The following is a 22367-nucleotide window of genomic DNA, read 5'->3' as shown; positions in this document are numbered from 1 at the left end:
CCAGTCCCCAAAGTGTCTTTGTTTTCCATGTTCCTCACAGATAATTCATCCCCAGGCCCTGTCTGGGAGAGGGAAAGGGTTCTGAGTTCTAAGCCAAGCTGTGGCTCATCTTTAAATCAGAAGATAAAAGTTAATTATAGATATAAGATAATGACAGGGGGCTGTGCCAAAGGAGGATCAGGCTGGACTGTGGCTACAGCCTCTCCAACCACTCATTCCCTATTTAATTCTTAACACCCAAAGGTTCCTGCAGGCAAAGGCTGTGTTTAATCCCTGCTGCCATCCAGGGGGGCTCTGTGTGCAGACCAGACCTTGTCAGCAGTGGGGGAAAAAAATTGCAAAAAAAAGAGGACTTTTACTTGTATTTTAAAGAATTTGAAATTAGTAAATATTAAAAAGTCCAGAACAATGTAACAGCTATTTTGGGTTTGAACTGAACTCCAGGGTTCCAGTTCTGACAAATTAAATCTAAAACAGGGGATAATTGCTAAAATGGTGTGAATGATTGATTTCTTTTTCCATGTGACAGCCTAACGTTTTCAAGGAACTGTTGAGCTTTGGAGAGCTGAAAAAACTCACTGTCCATCTCCCAAAAATGCAGCTCTTAAATACTTCATGTGGCTCAATGCACATTTTTCCACATAATACAAAACTTCTCATGCTGAAAATAGAGGCCTGGGGTTATAAACTCATCAAAAACTTGGTGTCATCTGAATTTTCTTGCTGCCTGAAGGTATTTAGGGCATGAGCCATGTGCCCAGGGCAATGCTGTGGCCACAGGCAGTCCACGCAGAGGCCCTGGGTGCCTCCATAGTAAATCCCACTTTTCCAGCTATGAAGCTTTGTACAAACAATTCCCTGTTCCCTGTGCAAAGCCGCTTCCCAAGTTCCTGCTCCTTCCTCCAGGGTAATGAAACTTTCTCAAGCTTTTGCTCTTGGAATTCACAAGGACTAAACATCCTCCCAGCTGAGGAACTATCAGATTCAGCCCTTTCCTGACCCAGAGATGGGGCAACTGAGAGGCCTTTTAAAAACTTTTATTCTATTTTCAGTCTCATGAGAAGGATGAGACAATACAGATGTTATAACTCACACCATCACAACCAGAAGCCAACTATTTCCTAATTACACTATCAGCATTTCTTGGCCTATCAACTTTAGCCACACCATGTTGTAAATGCCTTAAAGCCAGTCATCTAAAATCTCTCCTCGTGGGTCCCACTACAGTGCATCTTTCATAGCTCTATTTCTCCAAAGTATCCAGTCTTATTTGCGAGGCCACCTTTGAAACTTGTTTCTAGCTCCATTTCTCTCTCAACAATGTCTGTCCCATTCCATGGCATTTCTAAGTCAGCCTTTCTTATCTCAAAGTTTGCATACAGATGCACACTGGGTGAGCCTGCTGTCAGGCTTTGAGAATTCTCTACAAATTCATTTCCCACATTTCCCCCTCTCTTGGATAGAAAAAACTTCTTTGATGGCCTAGTTCATCGATTGCTGTGTATAGTGAAGTGCACAAGGCACTATCACTGTCACTTTAACAATCAATGCATATAAACTTAATCATTTCCCACAAGGAACTGCAAAGGCAGGAGCAGAGTTCCTCTCCTGGAGGGGACAGGGCTGGACCCAGGCTCAAAATCCTCCTCCACCTCCTCCATGCCCAGAGCAGGGCTGGGAAAAAGGAGGTTTACTTTTCTGGTAAAATTTAAAAAGTTGTCCCAGATTGCAAGACAAGCTGTGTTCTCTTTGCCATCTGCATGGCAACTGGCTTCTGTTCAGGGGGCAGTTTTCCTTATCTCTTCCACACCCACTCCTCTCTCAGGGGAGACACCTGCTGATAACAGGCTATTGAATGTCCCTGCATGGCTGATAAGAACTACAGCATCCCATTGGGAGATGTGAGCCCAGAGGGAGGAGCCAAGCATTCCTACCTGGATATAATCTGGAGGTTCTGGAACACCAGCACAGCTCCACCCAGATGGAGGAGCCAAGCATTCCTACCCAGATATAATCTGGAGGTTCTGGAACACCAGTACGGCTTCTCCACTGCATTTCCCAGAGGAACAGCAGCTGCCTCTTCCCCTGGAGCTTCAGAGGAAGACTGCACCTTCCTACAGGATCCCTGCTCCAGCAGAACCACCCCTGGCACTGCAGGAGGGCTGAGCCACAATTCCAATGGGACTGCTGCCAGCACCCTGACCCACAGGGTGTCAGGTTGTGTTCTGACTCTGTCAGTGTTGGTTTGGTTTAGTGCATTGTTCATTTTATCTTTTTATTTTCTTCCCTATTAAAGAACTGTTATTTCCTGCTCCCATATTTTTTGCCTGAGAGCCCCTTAATTTAAAATTTATAGTAATTCAGAGGGACAGGGTTTGCATTTTCCATTTCAGGGAAGGCTCCTCCCTTCCTTAGCAGACACCTGGTTTTCCAAACCAAGACAAAAGTTTAATAAAAAGACAGTAGGAGACAGAAATAAAGCAAAGGGTTAAAACCACCAGGTGTTTGGCATTCAGCCAAGAGATCTTTGGAGCTACTCCTTAAATACTTTTTCTATTACATTAGCTTGTAGTATATTTATAGACTCGTATGCACATTTCTATTTTTCCATAAACTAGCTTATATATTCTAGGAACTATTTTGCATGGCCCTTCCTTGGATGTGCCTTTTAAAAGTAGTGTGTTTCTTGACTGTGGTTTTGGTCTGTTTTCTTTATTAAATTATTCTTTCTTTTATTCTTTCTTCTAGTTTGGGCTTTGGTCTACAATTTTTTTAGACAGCAGTTGCTGATAGTTGGTATATTAATAGTAGGGTCTTCATTATATGTTCACTGGATGTTATCTTGACCAAACAGTTCACTCATAACTTTATCAGCTACTACTATGTCTAAGTTTTTTTAAATAGTAAAAATAAAAACAAAGTTATTTAAACATTATATATATAGAATTTATCTCAATTTCTGTGAAAAGCCGACAATATAATATGTATTTATAACAGGGCCAGGAATTGTGTCCACAGGGCCTTCCCAGGAAGCTTTAAGCCCCTCCTGCCCCAGGGATTTGTGGTGCCTCCCCAGCCTTACAGTCTTTGCTCCAGTAAAATGTCATCCCTTCCCAAGGGGAATATTCCAAGGAACAGAAATGCCAGGTGTCACTGCAGGCTGGGGTTGGGATCCCTCCAGGAGAGGGGCTGGGGTGACCTGCGCCTTGCTGTGTCCCAGGTGAGCATTCCCAGACTCACACCTGGCCAAATTCCACATTATCCCATTTTGTGACTTCGCCTTCTTGGCCTCCCCTCTCTTTGCTCACAGTTTTTCCTCTGCTGCTGGGGGAACCAGGGAAATCACCTTTTGGGGACCACCTTGCCATAAACAGGGGGACTGGGGGAAGGCACAGATTTCCATTAGTGAGTGATTCATCACTTTATTGCTGCTGGGAGACCAAGGCGTCCCTTTAATCCCTGCAATCCCAGGGGCCAGTGATTGAGGGGCTATTCAGGCTCCTGCTTGCATTAGCATCTGACTTTCCCTTCCTCGTTTGCTGCTGGGCTCCATTTGCAGGGCTCTGAGCAGCCTCTGCCATCTGTTAATTCAATAATTGCCTAATGTTGTAATACACACGTGCTCTAATGGAGCAATTTCCCAATTCTCATCCTGGAATCTGTTTCAGCTGTCAGTATTTCTTTACAATGTCTATTTTTTTCAGGGTTTTTCGAAAACAATGGCATGATTACAATAACTTCAGTTAAGCCTGGTCCTTCAGCAGCCTGGCACAGTAAATATTCTGAAATCCCCATATGTCTGAAACAATCTGGGAAGTTTTAAAATATTAAAGTAACACATCCCCATTCATGCAAAACGGCAGGCCTGATGGTGCAATTATCTAGTCTATTAATTATTATCTGGTGTGCTTAGAAAGTGAAAACTCTTCTTCAAATGACATCAACTGAGATGAATATAAATTAGGAAGGGTCAGGTTTATTTCATGTCCACTGCAACTCTAAAAAAACCAACTAAAAAAGGCTAGACCAGGAGGCCAAATAAATGTGGGGGATGCCAGATGAAAAAATGGATTTATTCCAGCACAATCCTCTCTATGCTGATGCTGTTTTTCCTGGTCTTCAACTTATGTGAAGCTCATCTCAGAAGGAAAAATAAATAAAGCCCTGATTCCATGTTCCTCACAGAGGAAGAGATATTTATTGTAGGGGGCATGAATACTTCAGTTTCACGTGAGTACCTCAGCTTTATTTAGATTTCCCATGAAATCTCTCCTAGGGCCAGGCTGCCTTGGGCAGGAAAGGCCAACACCAACCCTGAAAGCCTTTTAAAAGCTCCTACTGCTGTCATTCCTCTTTCCCTGGGCAGCTCCTGCCTTTGGATGGCTCTGGAGCTTGGCAGAGTGAGCACATAAAATTTCTCATTGTCTCGGTTTAAACAGACAGGTGTCTGCTAAGGAAGGCAGGAGCCTCCCCTGAAACGGAAAATGTAAACCCCCTCTTTCTGAATTATTATAATTTTGAAATTAAAGGGCTCTCAGGCAAAGGTATGGGAACAGGAATAACAGTTCTTTATTAGGAAAATTAAAAATACAAATGCAGCAATACAAACCAACCATGCCAGAGTCAGACAGGCCCTGGCCCTGTGTGTCAGGGTGGTGGCACAGTCCCATCCCAGGGGGGCTCAGGGTGGTGGCACAGTCCCATCCCAGGGGGGCTCAGGGTGGTGGCACAGTCCCATCCCAGGGGGGCTCAGGGTGGTGGCACAGTCCCATCCCAGGGGGGCTCAGGCTGGTGGCACAGTCCCATCCCAGGATGGCTCAGGGTGGTGGCACAGTCCCATCCCAGGGGGGCTCAGGGTGGTGGCACAGCCCCATCCCAGGGGGGCTCAGGCTGGTGGCACAGTCCCATCCCAGGGGGGCTCAGGGTGGTGGCACAGTCCCATCCCAGGGGGGCTCAGGGTGGTGGCACAGTCCCATCCCAGGGGGGCTCAGGGTGGTGGCACAGTCCCATCCCAGGGGGGCTCAGGGTGGTGGCACAGTCCCATCCCAGGGGGGCTCAGGCTGGTGGCACAGTCCCATCCCAGGGGGGCTCAGCCCTCCTGCAGTGCCAGCTGTGGTTCTGCTGGAGCAGGGATCCTGCACAAGGGGGGAGTTTTCCTCTGCAGCTCCAGGGCTGCTGGAGATGGGCCTGCTCTCCCTCTGGGAATGCAGGGCAGCAGAAAGCTGCTCCTCTGGGAATGCAGTGGGCAAAGGCTGCTGGGCTGTTCCCAGGGCAGATTGGATCCAGGTAGGAATGCTTGGCTCCTGCCCTGGGCGGAGCATCTCCCCATGGGATGCTGGAATTTGATCAGCCCTGCAGGGACACTCAGTGGCCATGGCCAGCAGAGATCTCCTGGAGGGAGGATGGGCTGTGGGAGAGATAAAGGAAACTGCCCCAGGAACAGCAGAGAACTGCCCAGCTCTGACAGATGGGGACAGAATGCACAGCCCCCCATCTTTCAGCCTATGTCATTCATAAAGGCAGCAGGAGCCCCTGTGTTTTCAGCCATTTCCACCCCCCTGATCCTTCTCTCCTCCCTGGCTGGCAGGTGCTGCATCCTCCTGGAGCTGCTCCTGACTCTCTCTTGTCCCTGGGGCTGCTGTGACCATCCTCACTCTGCTCTCCTGCTGAAATCCAAATGCCCCTCTCAGCGTGGAGTCATGCTGGGACTTCATGGCAGAGAGGGGAGAAGCTTTAGGCAATGAACAGCTGTAAATATAAATCCATGTTCTTTCCTCTTAGGTTCCTCTAAAGCCCACAGAGAGCAGCTGCAGTGGGACAGGTCTCCCATTCCAGGCCTGGAGATAGGACAGGTCTGTGGCATTCCCATTCTCTGAAAAATCCCTTCACCCAGGGTTTTTCTCCTGGGAAGCTGAGAAGCCTCAGAGAAAAGGAAAACAATTCTGATCTCATTTGCTTCTCCTGTGCTGTGCTCACATGTGCAATGTGTTTGGAGATTGTTCACCCACAGGTGATTGTTCCATTGCATTCTGCTGGGAGTTGTTTTCACTCTTTGGCCAGTCAGGGCCAAGCTGTGTCAGGGCTCTGGAGAGAGTCACCAGTTTTCATTGTTATCTTTTTAGCATTCAGTCAGTATCCTTTCTGTATTCTCTAGTACAGTATAGTATTTTTTAATATAATATAGTATTATAAAGTAATAAATGAGCCTTCTGAGAACATGGAGTCCTCTCCATCATTCCTGCTTTCTTTAGGGCACCCTGCAAATACAATACTGATGCTCCCTTCTTAGAGCTGATTTTGGTCCAGATGGGCTTCTTATAAATTTAGAGGATCCCAGAACAGTTTGGGTGGGAAGGGACCTTAAATCTCATTCTAGCCCCTGCCATGGGCAGGGACACCTTCCCCTAGACCAGGCTGTCACCTTCCTGCCCCTGCTGGTCCTTGTTGGGTGTCTCCTCCCAGTCTCCTGCAGAGGGAACATATGTTTTTTTCTTCTCTGCTTTGTTGGAAGACTCGTGAAGGATTGTGCTGGCAGTGAAAAGAGGAATTAAATGCAGATTTCCCAAGCAAAAGGCATGTGGGTGTTGGGCAGCACTTCCTCTTTAGGGATGTGAGTTCAGGATTTGCAGAGAACTGTGAAATCCCCTGGGATGGAAGCTAATGGGAATGTGACAGCTATTATTATAAACTCCCTCAGCAAACTTGAACTTGCCCACGTGTCTTTTCATAAGCTTATTAGAAATCAATTCCAAATAATTGCATTATGCCCTTTGTATTGGTGGATTTTCTACAGTAATTGACTTTACAGAAAAGACATCTCTCAGCTCAGCAAGGGGTTTGTGCCCAGCCCAGAGCCAGGAAAACCACAGGATTCTGTGAGTGAAAGCATCTCTGCCAGAGTGGTGGGGGATGAAGAGCAGCCTGTGAAAAACGCCAATCACTTGTTTTTAAAATTTTAAAAGTTTGATTGTAATAAAATGGCTATAGAAATAGTAATATAATTAGAGTGATAAAAACTTGGACAGTTTGGATTTAGGACAATATGAGACAATAAAAACAAAGAGTTATGGACAGTCTGGGTACCTTTTCTGGGCAGCACAAGCCTGAAAAAGGCCCCACGTTAACAGAGGATTAACCCTTAAAAGCAACAGCCTGTTGCATATTCATACACCTCATCCATGATGCATCAATTCCATTCACACACAGGATTCTGTCTGGGCAGTGTCAGCTTCTTCCTCTGAATCCTGACGGCGTCTTCAGGGCTGAGCAAGGCAGGAAGAACTTGATAAGAGAGTAATAAATTCTCTTTCTCTGAAAGATTGAGGTGTCCTGTGGCTGCTATCTCAGTGCAAGTCCTCTCTTAAAAAAAGTATCTCACATAGCATAGTTTCTATTTTAACATTGTGTTATAACCTGAAACTATATTTAACACACTACTTAAGAAAATTAATACAGCATAATTTTCTAACACAACACATATAATATTCATTTTAATATTTGCAAAAAGCCAATCATAAAATACACATTTTTCACACAGCCCTAACAATGCTGCATTAGCAGCCCCTCCCGGGCTAATCCAGCTAACAAAGGGTTTCATGCCTGGGGGAGTTTCCTGGGCATTCAGCTGCATCTGGAGACAAGAACTATGGACAGAGGTGTGTAGCTCAGGGTTAGGTTGGTGAAGGTGTAATTGTTCAGTTGAAATTTGAGATTGTCACCACCCCCGGTGGTCTTAGGGGTATAAATAGCCAAGAGACACCAGCATTTATCTCACCAACACCCCAGTACTGAAACCCCTGCCTGTCAGCAGCTGTGGGACTGCTCAGAGCCTCCCTCAGGTGTGCACCCCTCTCTGGAGACAAGCTGGGAGAGCTGGGGCTCTTCAGCCTGGAACAGAGAAGGTTGTGTGGAGACCTCCCACCACCTTTCCAGGATGTGAAGGGGCTATAGGGAAGCAGGAGAGTGACTCTTCTTGGAAATGTTCAGAAACTTCTGCTGGCATGCTGAGATTTCATGTGAGTGATTTTCAGAGAGTGATTTTTTGGAAAACAAAAGGGCTTTAGGAGAAACTTGTGGAATTGCTTCTGTAGGGCCATGGAAGAAGGACAGGATTCTCAAGAATTCTCAAGAAGGATGTGTGGCCATCAGTCCCATATTAATGCACATTTAACATTCAGTGCTGGTGGATTGGGAAGGCTCATCCAGGATCTTCCCAGAAAGCTCACTGAGGAAGCAGCTGAATTCCACAAACCTTTTGAAAGCAGCCTTATTCAAACATGTGTTCCAGGCACTGTTGGGAAACTGATCTTTAAATCACTAAATGAACACCTGGAGGGAAAAGCCTGCTCCAGCTTCATGTCCATCCCTTTTTTTTTTTTTTTTTTTTTTTTTTTTTGAGGCAAACAAGGAAAGGGTGAAGTTGTGCTGAACAGAAACACACCTAAACCCAAAAAAATCAATTCCTTCTGTGGTTACAAGGAGTCTTTCCTGCATTCATAACAAAGGCAAGATTAATTGGGAAATGCTGGTTGTTAGGAAAAAATGGAAACAAGCAGCCTTTCCATGGATCCCAGAATAATGAACATTCTGCCTCAGTAATCAATAACTCTAAGCAGCTTAACAAGGCAGGCTTTGCTGTAGGACCAGCTTAGCCCTGGCAGCAGAGCAGCTGTGCTGGAGATTGTCCCGGAGCCTGGGGGTGATTTCTGTGTCCTGCTCTGGAACAGCACAGGCTCTGTCTGAGCTCCCAGTGCTTTTTGCATCTCGAGATTTGGAAATACTGCACCAGCAGAGCCTCAGCCACTGCTCCCCGTGCCACAGGACAGAGTGGGGTGGAAAAGGAACCTCAAGAGACCCAGGTGTAAATTTCAACTGCAAATATCAAATCCTTCTGTCCTCACGGAGATTTCCAGGCTGGAATTTCCTCTTCTGGTTTAACACAGAACATGCTGTCTAAACTTTAAATCTGCCTCTGGTTTTATTCATATTTAAGGCACCTGGATATTTTCCCCACAGCTGCTCATCCCTTCCTACGAGCACATCGCAGGTATCTTGCACTGAGACAGGAATACAAATAGTGTCAAAATATTGGTAAACCTCTAAAACCCCCAGGGATCAGAGATGAAATGAAAATCCAGAAGCAGCAATAATAAATCTGAAATAACTTTGCTCGCAGTCTCATATTTATAATTTCATCTCTAGTCTTTGCAAATATGGAATTTTCAGAGCAGCGTCTTGGTAAAATCAGAGCATCTCAACATCTTAATGCATGGAAAGGGCCCCTCTGAGAGCTCACCTGCTTCCCTCTCCAGCCCTTCCACATGCTTCTCTCAGCACAAAACACAATTAGGAAAAAGCTGTGAGTTTGAAAAGGTGTTGCAATAAAATAAAGAAAGACCCAGGGAAGGCTTTGGGAGCTTGATAGTAATCAAATCTACTGCAGAAAGGAAAATCAATGTTGCTATCTTTATATATCAACATAAACATTTTTATTTCATTACAGCAACGGGAAGGACAAAGTGTAATGAATCAAGAGGGATTTCAGGAGGGGAATGAAGATGAAACAACCCAGCTTGTCACTGTTCCTGTCTCATGAAGGATAACCCTGTCCAAAACACTGTAAATCTTTCACCTGAGAGCTTTTGCAGCCCCAGGCAGGAGGGAAAGCAGAGCTCCAGCAACAACTCATGGCTAAATTACTGCCACCTCTCTGACAGGGACAGTGACTGGGGTGTGTGGGGCTGTGCACATCCCTCCCTGCTGCCACAGGTGGGATCCCAATGTTCTTTGGGACAGAGGCTCCAGCTGTGGGAGGGGGGCCTGCCCAGATACCCCCAGTGCAGTAGATGTCCCAGAGGACCCAGAAGGGACATTTCTGTTCAATGGAAATGTGATTATTTTCTTTTTGCACATTATTGTGTATGCTTTCTGTGAGAGGGTAATCCTGGGCATTTCCTGACCTGAAATTTTAAAAGCAGTATTTCAAAAGTTTCCAGAATATCATGGTAAGATAAGCAGAGAAGGGGAAAATGCTTCCATGGCTAAATGAAGGAATCTGATGCTAATATAATGGAAACACAATCCAAGATTTTCTCCAATACATGGACAAGATGGGCTGAGGCCAAGCTCAGGAATTCCTCATGGCTCAATCCTCCCTGGCAGTGACATGGGGCAGGTTCATGTCAGGGTGGGAGTGAGCTCAAAGTGTCTCAGCTAGGCTCTGAGTAAAATCTGTACCTTCTCTTTGGCAAACAAAGCAAAATGTTCCTAAATCCTCCCTGCAGGCTGAATGTCCTTCACATAACAAGTCAACAAACAGGAGGGAGCAATGAATACATTTGCAAAAATGGGTTTGGCTCGTGGACAGAAGGACTGAACCACTGAATAATGCACTAATGTGAGCAGCTCTGTCTGAATGAAGGAAGGCAGATTTAGATACACCAACAGGTCAGGCTTCAGAAATTTTGGTTTGTGCAGAGTTTGGAGCACAGAATGCCGACTCCATTTCAATTAAAAATAATCTTATTAGTTTCTGTTTTAAATTGTATGGAAACATAGCAATGTTCTTATAGCTGTTTCAGAATAAAACTGCTCAGGTCGGCAGCACAGACCTTGGAGCAGCTTCCCCACATTTTGGGGATGGGTGGGGGCCCTGAGGACAGGGCTACTGGCCATGGGGACCTGGCCAGCTGCAGGAATGGGCTGCTGGGAGCATCAGAAAGGTCAATTAACACAAAAGCAAAATCCTGGGAGTAGCACCAGGAGCTGACACTGCTGGATCTGGAGAAAGATTTGCAGGAAAAGGTGCTGGGTCTGCTGGTGGACAAGTCAGGGATAAATGGAGACTGAGCCCTGCAGAAGCTGTTAGCGAGGGTGGCAGTGTGGCAAGGAAAGGGATCCCTGCTCTCTTGGATCCCAGTGCAAGGCCAGGGGGTCCAGCCATCAAGATGGCCAGGGACAGAGAATAGAATGGACAGGTGTCTTGGTTTGGAAAGCCAGGTGTCTGCTAAGGAAGGCAGGAGCCCCCCCGAAATGAAGAATGCAAACCCTGTCCCTCTGAATTACTATAAATTTTAAATTAAGGGGCTCTCAGGCAAAAAATAGGAGAGCAGGAAATAACAGTTCTTTAATAGGGAAGAAAATAAAGGATAAAATAAACAATGCAGTAAACCAAACCAACACTGACAGAGTCAGAACACAACCTGACACCCTGTGGGTCAGGGTGCTGGCAGCAGTCCCACTGGAATTTGGCTCAGCCCTCCTGCAGTGCCAGGGGTGGTTCTGCTGGAGCAGGGATCCTGCAGAAAGGTGCAGTCTTCCTCTGAAGCTCCAGGGGAAGAGGCAGCTGCTGTTCCTCTGGGAAATGCAGGGGAGAAGCTGTGCTGGTGTTCCAGAACCTCCAGATTATATCCAGGTAGGAATGCTTGGCTCCTCCCTCTGGGCTCACATCTCCCAATGGGATGCTGTAGTTCTCATCAGCCATGCAGGGACATTCAATAGCCTGTTATCAGCAGGTGTCTCCCTGAGGGAGGAGTGGGTGTGGAAGAGATAAGGAAAACTGCCCCCTGAACAGAAGACAGCTGCCATGCAGATGGCAAAGAGAATACAGCTTGCCTTGCAGCCTGGGACAACAGGCATAGGGAATAAAATGGTCAGGGAGGGAGAGGCTGAGGGGGCTGGGTCTGTTCAGGCAGAAGAAGAGAAGAGGAAGCTGAGATCTCATCATAATCTGCAGTGGCCTGACAGGAGGGGAACGAGGGGGCAGTTCCCAGAGGTTCACTGGGGAGAGGTCAGAGTCCACAAGTGGGATCAGGGGAAATCATCTATAGACAGAAGGGGAAAGAAAATGATGCTAAGGGTGATCAGACACTGAACCAGGGGTGCAAGAGAGGCTGTGAGATATCAAAAATTCACCTGAGCAAGAGTTGGAACAGGAGATCATGGATCTCCAGCATACGTGGAGCTGGATTCAGGTGCAGCTGAGGGGGTGCAGAGCTCTGAGAAAGGACAATCACAAATCCTTGAATAATCACTTTGGGGCTCTGGCCATCCCCTGGAACCTCCTGTCCCTGTACAGTCACAGTCTGCAGGGCAGGCAGTGATCCCTTCTGTGCCCTGAGGGGATGTCCATGGCAGCTCCCAGGAGTGCCCAGCCAGCCCCTTCCCTGTGTTTTCTCAGCAGGTTAAGGAAATAATTTTCATAGCCTGGAGTGTTTTTCTCTCAGTGCTTTCCCACACCAGCTGACCCACGCACAAACTTCTGGATGCTTCTGCTCCCTTGGGGGACTTCCTGCACTGTTGGAGCCCTGTTACTGAGAATTTCAGACTTTCTGTGCTGCCAGGCACTGATCCCCAAGAGAACACTGCATTGACCTGAGGCCATGGAGAAGCTTCCAAAATGGAATGACAGAACTGGGATTGTGGGAGTGGAGTTTGAACAGAAGTGTGTGATATCACAGGGTGGAAAACTTAGAGTTTAAGGGTTTGGAATATAGTAATATACATATAAAGCAAGATGGAAGTTTTGGGGCAGTGGCTGGTTGTTCTTCTCCTTCTTCTTCACCTTCTTCTCCATGGGTTTGGGTGGTTTTATGTAATTGGATAAAAAAGTCCACATTGCGGGACATGGGTTGGTTTTGGGGTTAAAAGTAAAAATAATTTAGGTATCATTTCTTAATTGGATAGTTTAGCCTTAAAAGACCTTGTAGAGAAAGACAGGTATTTTGTACCTCGTTAGTGAAATACTACAGAACCCATGGCTTGTAAGTCTGTGATATAGACAAGAAATAATAAACACCTGAGTCTGAACACAAACTACCATCCTGAGTGCTTCAGTCCCGACCTTGACAGAGGCAAAAACAGGCACTCCACCCCATCCAGGCTTCTCCCTCCTGCCCACCTCACTCCCAGCACATCCCTCCTTTATCCCCATGGCTCAGGGAGCAGCCCAGCCCTTTGCTCTGTGTTCCCTGGGCTGTTTCTCCTCCACAGCTGATCTCTCCAAAGGGGATCTGTGCTGCCTGTCAGGGAGAGGTTGGGAATGGCTGCTCTGGCTCTTGTTTCACCTTTGCACCAGCACCTTTCCCACCACTGCCACCACAAAGGGCTCCTCCTTCGGTGTTATCAGAGCTGTCTCAGTAAAACCCCACTTCTGACACCCCCTATCCTCTGGGATCTGCCTGACAGGGCTTGCAGGCACCCAGGATTCCCTCCTGTGTCACTGTCCCCTCTCTCTTTTTAAATAAACGTGGCATCCCTTTTGCTCCGCCGGGCTGGAGACTTTCTCTTCTCCCCAGGGAGCTTCATTCTGTTACTCCAAGGTCTCAGGAGGCTTTGGGAATAAAGAGTCCAACAAATTAGATTGGTTTCACGGAGTGGCTGAGCCTGCAGCAGGGGTATTGGGGTTTTGTGTGCTGTGGTTTAATTTCTTTCTCATCCTGTAAGCTCTGCAATCTCTTCCCAGCTCTTATCCCTGAGAGCAATGTTGGGATGCTCCCTCTGCTCTGATGCTGTTAACTCCTCCAAGTCTAACAGGAATCTTAAAAGAAAGTTGCCTGCTCTGGGCTCTCTGTAGCCTGTCACTGTCATATTTTATGAAAAATCCCTTCGCCAGGATTTCTTCTCCTGGAAAGCTGGGAAGCTTCAGCTTCTCCATGTTTTGCTCCTCTGGAATGTGGTTTAGAGCTTACCAACAGGTGCATCTTTGATTGGTTCCATGTGAATTGTTTTTACTTAGTGACCAATCCCAGTCCAGCTGTGTTGGGACTCTGGTCAGTCATGGGTTTTTATTATTCATTCTTTTCCAGCCTTCTGATGTCTCCTTTCTCTTCCTTCAGTATAGTTTTATTATAGCAATTTCTTTTAATATAACATAATATCATAAAATAATAAATCTGCCTTCTGAGAACTTGGAGTCAAATTCTCATCTCTCACCTCGTCCTGGGGACCCTCACATCAACACCACAACAATTAATAACCACACTAGCCCAGCACCTTGTGCCAATTTTCTCTCTGGAGGATTTGCAAAGTCTGGCTGGAGAGCCAATTCTGAGGGTTTGTAAGACCTCAGCTCCTCTTTGTCACAAATTAACAGCTGAGAGGTGTCGCCCTGTTCTTCTAAGCTCTTCTAACCCTTCTGATGTTTACATTCTTGTAATGAACTTTCTTACGCACTTTTATGTAAATAATTATTGTTTTACATTCTTTTCTGAAGGAGGAGAAATTTAATGGACTGGTAATTTGTCCAGTGTCATTGGAGAGGTGACACTGTCATCCTCCAATCCACTGTCACTTTTGAAAGTCTGTAAATGCTGGAGTCAGAAAATAAACTTCCCTTCTTTTTACCTTGGAGGTTCCAGCGTGTGTATCATTTTATTTCGTGTCCTATAGCAACAGAGAGGAAATTTCCCACCTCCAGCAAACATCCTTTGACCCCTTTACCTCAAATGAATGTTGTCCACACAGCACAGACCCCTCCTCTTCCTCCAAACCCCCCTCAGAGCTCAGGTAGGAGCAGATGGAGGCTGAGCATCCCCAGCAGTGAATCCATCCAGAACCCTCTTCCAGCATCATGTCAATTACTCAAATGTAAGGATGGAGGGTATAAATAATTCAGAGTGCCTTTGTTTCTTTTGGAAGCCAGGTTTCTGAAGGCACTGACACTCCCACACCCAGATCCAGAACTGGGCTCCCCAGCCAGGGATGCAGGAGCTTGGGAAAAATCTGTGGGGAAGTCTGGAGCTGAGCCAGCTTTCAGCCCCATCTCACCCACAGATGCTGCTCCAGCCACACCTTGCAGCGTCCCATGAAGGGTTCACTGAGCTTGCACCAATCTCCTGCAGTCCTCTACTGCCTGCAACAAGTTTTTTTGAAGTTCCTGATGAGTAAAGAGGATTTCATACTGTATTTGAAATGAATGGTTTCCTACCATCCACACAAGTGGAAAACACTCAGTCTCTTTGCAGCATCTTTGAAGAGTGCTTCTGCATCCTCCTCTTTTGTCTCCTCTGGTTTATGCTGAGAAGCCCCAGTTGATTCACCTTTCTCCATAGGTTGGGGAGCTAAAATATGGAATAGCTGCAAGGATCAGGGATGTATTTATCAGCCTTGGTCCTGCAGGGAATGACACTTGTGACTAAGAGATCTTTTCCTTCATGGCATCAGTATGAAATCAGCTCAGCTTCAGTAAAATGGCTGCAAACAGCTGTCAGGGTTATTAGCAAAAGTCCTAACCCTCATTCCATCCCTTCAGCTGTAGCCTCTGGATTCATTCCATAGACTGAGCTAGGGAAAAAGGCTTCAAAGGCTGAAGAATTCACTGAATTCCCAGAATCACAAGGTTGGAAGAGACCTTCAAGATCATCAAACCCAACCCAGCCCCAAACCCTCAACTCAACCCTGGCACCCAGTGCCACATCCAGGCTTTGTTAAACACCCCCAGGGATGGGGACTCCACCACCTCCCTGGGCAGCCATGCCAGAACTTTATCACTCTTGCTGTAAAGAACTTTTTCCCAATCTCCAGCCTGTATTTCCCTGGGTGCAGCCTGAGGCTGTGTGCTCTGGTTGTGTCAGTGCTGCTGCAGACAGAGCCCAGCCCCAGCTGAGCACAGGCACCTTTCAGGAGCTGTGAGAGTGATGGGGGCAGCCCTGAGTCTCCTTTTCTCCAGGCTGAGCACCCCCAGCTCCCTCAGGGCTTCCTCACAGGGTTGGTGCCCCCAGCCCCTCAGAAGATTCTGCTTCTCCCTTTCCCAAGCCCAGCCCTTGTTGCTCAGGCTGCTGAAGGACCCAGGTGTGAGGGATTTGCAGAGCTGTGGGCAGGAACCTGGAATGATGCAGGTGCTGCTCCTGCCAGGAACCAGAGTCACTGCAGGGAAAAGCTCATCGTGGAGCTCCTGTGACAGTGGCTTGGAGAGCTCTGCAATGATGGGCTCCTCCTGCTTTTACTGAGTTCCTCTGCTGAGGAGCTGAGCAACGAGGGCTGGAATGAACCAAAGTCTGGAAATATCCCAGAGATTGCTTAAAGAACACTTTGGACACATAATCCTGGAGACAACTTTATGCAGCTGAGACCAATTGCCTTCTAAGGAGCAAATTGTAAACAATATATTTTTAGAGTCAAAAATTAGTCTTGTTTAATGATATCTGTTTAGTCGATGTTAGGAAGTAAATCAGTGTGTGAGTAGTAAAACAATAATGTACTTTAAACTAAATTATTAGTAAACAAATCAGTCTGGTAGGCAATGAATGCATGATACATTATTCATTTCTATTATCCAAAACACTCCACCAGCTCTCAGAGCCTGGCAATAAAGAATTCAGGATACAGCCTCCACCATCCCAGCCAGCAGTCTCTAATGTGATATTAAAGTTAAAAGAGAAGTGAAGGATATTCCCCCACAGCAAGGTATTTGAGTAATCCTGGAATGAATCCATCTCATGCTTCTTTTTTGGGGACTAAAGCACTTCCATTACAGCTGGAATGACACTTGTTCCCCACTTGGGGCCCTTTACCAACCCGTGAATTCCTCCCAAGACGACTCAGGAGCACAGGAGTGGATTCTGTGCCAGGCTGGTCCTGCTGCCTCCCTTCATCCCACTGAGGAGCCTGGAGAGCCTGAGCCTGACCCCAGCTGCCTTCCCACCCCACCAGCCAGGGCTGTGCCCACATTTTCAGAAGGAAAAAGCCCCCTGAGGCTGAGGGATGGCGCTCTCTGCTCCCCTCAGCAGGAAACCAAGAAGTGACCAGAAGGAAAAAAAGGCTGGGTGCAGCCACCTGGGTGCTGAGGGCTCTCCCCAGGTGGTCTCTGCTCCATCAGCAGGGCATTCAGGGATCTTTCCCTTTGGATATTCCTAAAGCTCTGCAGAGAAGGAAGCTGGTGGGACTTGAGGAGTGGATCAGTCTTTCCCCACAGCTGGGGCTGCTGCTGTCTCAGGTCCTTAACCCACTGTAAAGCTCTGGCAGCCAGCTGAGGTGTGCCAGGGCTCAGCAGGTTCTGGGAAAACACCCGTGATGGAAGCACAGCAGGGCTCTTACCTGCAGAGGAGACACACCTGATGTGGTAATTAATCCATGATGTGGGACCCTGGAGCCTTCCAAACCCACATTTCTGTCATGCTGCACCCTCAGCAACCCCTGAGGCACAATCCCCTCCCTGTCCCCCCTGCCTCAGCTGCCTCCAGCTCTGGGGTGGGGCTGGGGGTGCTGCTGGAGCCTTGGCTTTGTGGTGGGAGCAAACTGGGGAACACCAAATGGCACAGCCCTGGCTGCTCTGCTCAGGAAGAGAAGGGGTGTCTCACAGGGATGAGGGGCTGAGCTGCCACTTCAGAGTCTCTGCAAACACATCCTGCTGCCTGCCAGGCTGGGACTGGGAGATCCAGGGAATCTGCACTTGCCAAGGAAAACCAGGGGATCCAGCCTTGCTGCAGAGAGAGAACCTGGAACAGCACTCAACAGAAGCACCCCCAGAAACAAGGCACTCCCACCCCCAGAAATGAGGCATTCCTGCCATGCACACTCCTAACAGAGACAGCAGCCTCCAAGTACAGTAAAATATAGAATTTTAGTGAGTTTGCTACTTTTAGGATCTTAGAGTTTCAGAATTTTTAGATTTTAAACTTTAGATTAGAATTTTAGAACCTTAGAATCATAAATCATGTTTTACTACTTTTGCCCCTTTTAGAATAGTGCCACCACATGGGTGGAAGCTGAAGCTGCTCCAAAGGCTGGAATGAGGAGACACACATGGTGGAAGAATATGGTCTGTCAGAGATGGGTTTTTTTTTTTTTTTTGAGAAAATTAATGCCTCAAAAATCTACAAGGGGCAGTAAAATCCTGAATTGTAGATGGTGAAGAAGGAAGCAATTTTATTGTCTTTCCCAGGATCTCTTCCTAGGTGATAGAGCCAAGATCCAGAGGAGGCTCCTCTGGCTCCGTGGGCACTTTCAGCCGGGAAACTCTTCCTGCAGAAGCAGCAGATACAGAAAGTTACCTTGGTTCAAAAATCAAACAAATTGATGCAGAGAAGAATCCATGGAGGGCTGTCAAATATAAAACCACCTCTGTCTCAATGCTGCAGATCTCTGGTGGGCAGGAAATAAATCAGGAATTACCTAAATTTGCTGTTGTTGTACAAACTCCCGGATTAAGTGCAGCAATAATAATTGGAATATTTTGCCCATTGAGCTCAATGAGTGGTTATTGATCCTTGGCTCATTTCTAAATAAGTAGCTAATTGTGAGTGTTTGCTGTTAGCCTGCTGCATTAAGTTTATCAATGTAATTATACAACACAGCACTGTATTTATAGATTACTTCCACTGATTGAATACTTGCAGGAGGCTTACATTCTTTCACTTCTTTTTGACAAATATTTATAATTCAGCCTTATCTGTGGCTGCATAGATGTTGTTCTGGAACAATTAATAGAGCTGAAGGAGGAATAAAATGTAATGGATAATTTATTTAATGAGTTTGGCTACTTCTTCTGCTCATGTATTTGTTTTTGCCAGCAGTTTGTGTCACATGTTTGTTATTTAAAAATCGTGGGTGATTGTTAACGTTCCTTCCTGCTCTGGGAATTGTTTGTGGCCCTTTTCTGGTCTTGTTCCACCATGTCCATGTCTGGATCTCAAAATGGATCATTTTCTTTGAAGTTCTCCAATGTTCTTCCAAAAGCTTACATTTCCCTGCTTTTTCAGGAAATATGAACTCAAAACTCAGGCCTGGACCCTGAATGAAGGAGCTGGGTGATATCTCTGTGAGCAATTATCTCCATATCCACAGGTATAAGGTAATGTCATTTCTGCTGCACTTTGAGCACCACATGGGCACATCTGCCTCCAGAGATGATGGTCCCTGTGGGGACTTGGTGTGCCCTGGGTTTGCTGCTGCTTTTCCTCCTCCCAGCCCTTGGGGATTTGCTCTCCACGGTGTGATTTCCACTGCCATCCAAAGAAATGGGCAAAGAGGAAGCTGGGGGACAGCACACGGCATGGAGAAGGTCAGAGGGGTCCCATGTCCAACCAGAACCTCCCAGGAGCTGATGACCCCCTCAGGACTCGCTGTGGGGACAGAGAATCCTGAGCTGGCAGGTGGCCCAGGGATCATCAGGATGAACACAAATCAGCAGGGTGGCAGCACAAAGACAAACAAAACATCCACACAATCTCTCCCTGTCCTTGCTCTCCAAGGCTCTGGGGGACCTGCTGTGATTTACCTCTCCTGGGTTTGTTCCCAGCTCCTCACTGGGAGGCTGGGCTGAATGAAAGAGCTCGTGCTCAGCAGGGAGATGGGAAGAGAATTCCTGCTCAATTTACAATACTGTGGCTCCATAATAAGATTTCCCCCCTTGTGTTAGGTTTTAGGTGGGTATCTCAAACTGCAGGAAAACAGGCAGGAACACAAGTTTTATAGCTCCTGAAAAGCACATTATTGAATTCCAGAGCCAGGGCATACCAGAGGTGAGAGGCTGAGTCAGAACCTTGATGCAAAGCTCACAGGAGCCTCAGGCCCCAGGGCTCTGTGCTGATGTGGGCACTGGGCAGCACATGGAAGTCCTGTCTGCCTGCCCAAACTCCCCTGGCTGCTGCCTTCCTCATCCTCTTCCCCTCTGTTCCTTGCCTGGCCACTCACACTGAGGGCCAGGAGTGCTGGGTGATGGTCATGAGCCCCTCAGGAGGAGAGAAAGGGCAGCCAGAGAGTGCTCCCAGGCCAGCAGGGCTTTGCACACTTGTCTTTCTCCCCAAGCATTTCTCCCATGGAAAACCAGCTGGGATATGTGGCTGTGCTGATGTCCCTGGCTCCTGCAGGGCAGTGCTGGGTGCCTCACTGCTGGGAGCAGTGAAATGTGCTGGGGTGCTTTCCAAGGGAATAATTTTTCCCAGCAAGACTTTCCATCCTCCATCCAGGCTTTTGGCATCAGGTCCATGGGGGTTTGGGCTGGTGCTCAGCCTCGGAATGGGAATTTAAAGGCACATCTGGAGGTAGATGGGAATTGGTTTTGTGGAGTGAAGGGCTGTGGCTCAGTCATGGGAGGAGTCAGGCAGGTGGGATGGGGCTGCTCTGGCTCTCCCAGCGAGGGTCCAGGACCTTGACAGAGATTTGCAGGCAACACTTTTCAAGTGCTTTAAGTGGTTTAAATCAGGTTTTAAAGTGTTTTAAATGTTTAAATATTGGATCAAAGCAGATCCCGTGGGCAGGGAGCAAGATGAGGAGGACTCCATAATATCAGAAGGCTAATTAATTACTTTATTATACTATATTATTCTATACTACATTACATTACACTACATCTAAACTGAATCTGCCAAGCACTCAGCTGCCCAGAATCTCGTGAGTGCCTGCTGACCCACAGTCTGCACTGACAGACCAAGGAAACCAAACACCCTCACTCTGGGCAAACAATCTCCACATTGCATTCTGCTTTGGCACAACACAGGAGCAGCCAATGAGATAAGAATTGTTTTGATCATTCTCTTCTCTGCTTCTCTCACTGCTCCTCTCAGGTTCAGAGAATGTGAATCCCACATTTGTAAACACTTCCAACCTGCAGCCTCGACACGGGGCTGCTGGTACCTTAAAGAGAGGCTTTTGGGAGGTCTGGGAAGTTCCTTCCAAAAGCTGGTGGAGTGGGAGTTCCTGGAGCAAAGGGGAACCAAAGGAGATCAGGGGAAGGTTCTTCCCCAGAGGGTGCTGGCACTGCCCAGGGAATGGGCACGGCCCCGAGGCTGCCAGAGCTCCAGGAGCGTTGGGACAGCGCTGCCAGGGATGCCCAGGGTGGGGCTGTTGGGGGGTCTGGGCAGGGCTGGGGCTGCCCTGGGTGATCCTGGGGGTCCAGCTCAGGATGTTCAGTCTCTCTCGAAATTCAGGCAGCATCTCTCTCCTCCTGGATAGGGAGGCTGGCTGGAAAGAGGCTGGAGCCCCAGGGACACAAGGACAGTGTTGTCCAGGGGTTTCTTTCTCACCATTTCTGCAGCACATCTCTAATTAAGCTCTCTGAACACACCCTGTTCCAGTCTGGCCTGTGGATAAAATTGACCTTTAAAAAGAGAACTGAGATACCCAAGGGGCTGGACAGGACTGGACAGCAGGTGAGCATTAATCTGAGAGATAAATTTTTAATGCTACAGCTTAAACCCCCCTCAGCTGTCTGCAGAATTTATTTCTTTGCCTCTCTGGGCTTGTTCCTGCACCTGAGAGAATTGCAGGAATGATGTTGCAGTGCTGGAGGACAGACAGGAATCTTGCAGCTTGTGTCTCCAAGCCTGGGTGGCTGTGCCCTGGGTGGTTCTGAGGGACCTGGTGTCTGGCTGCTGGGTCTCCTTCCATCATCATCTGCCTCCCTGCGTGCTGGATTTCCTCTGAAACATTGTTTTTTCCCTGACAATCCCCAAATGACAGCCTCTGTTACATGAGAAAAATGAAGCTCAATTCACAACCCCCTGGATCCAGTACCAGAGGTTTTTATGAATCTTTTTAGGAACACACTGCCAGGACTCATGGTCTGGGGAAGAATGTGGGCTGCACCCCAGGCTCATCAGCCCCTTCATTCTCTCCCATGGAAAAATTTGCCACAGTGAGAAAAATAATCTGAAAACAAAAGAAACCATCTGAAATCCTCTGAAAAGAAGTGGAAATGGTGGAGTACCACCCTGCCCCAGTGCCATGTGTGACCTGGGGCTGGCTCTTCACCATGGGGAGGTGCAGACAAATCCCTCAAACCCAGCTCAGGACAGAGCCAGGCACATCCCTAAATCCCAGGCCCCAGGCACAGGAGCAGAGCAAGAGCCCTTCAGCAAATTGCCTTGTTTAACACCACGTTCTATAGCCAAGCACCATCTTTTTAATGGAGCTGCTGTGGGAATAGAGATGGAGACATAAAAGGGATGGAAAAAATCCGTATTTTGCATTTTGCTGGAATGAGCTCCTGGTAATTGTTTGTGTCCAGCTCTTGTTTATGCCACTATTTTGTTGCACAGCTCCTAAATTAAGCTGGCTCTGGAGCAAAGCTTCCCCCAGCAGCCCTGCATGGCCTCCCTGGGCTGCTGCATCCACACACGTCCTGCTCCTGCACTCTTGATTAGCACTTCACTAATTAGGAGCCTGGCTTGCTCTGAGGACAGTGGATGTTCCATGAGGAAGCATCCTGGGGAGGAGCTGTTTAGCAGAGCCTTGAGTGAGGCTGATCCAGCCTGCTCTGCCTCCAAGGGGATCTGTTTCTGTTCATCTGCAGTGTCCAGGAGGCTCCTGGTGGGGATGGTCCCTGTCCACCTCTTCCTGCCCCATCTTCCCTCCTCTCCAGGCCTGAGGTTGGGCTTCCCAGCCCACTGAGCTCAGGATGGTTGGGTCATGGCACATGGCAGCCACAG

The sequence above is a fragment of the Haemorhous mexicanus genome, chromosome 18 (genome assembly GCF_027477595.1).
Source record: "Haemorhous mexicanus isolate bHaeMex1 chromosome 18, bHaeMex1.pri, whole genome shotgun sequence".
Taxonomy (NCBI): domain Eukaryota; kingdom Metazoa; phylum Chordata; class Aves; order Passeriformes; family Fringillidae; genus Haemorhous; species Haemorhous mexicanus.
The sequence above is the reverse complement of the archived record's forward strand: the minus strand, read 5'-3'. Positions refer to the sequence as shown.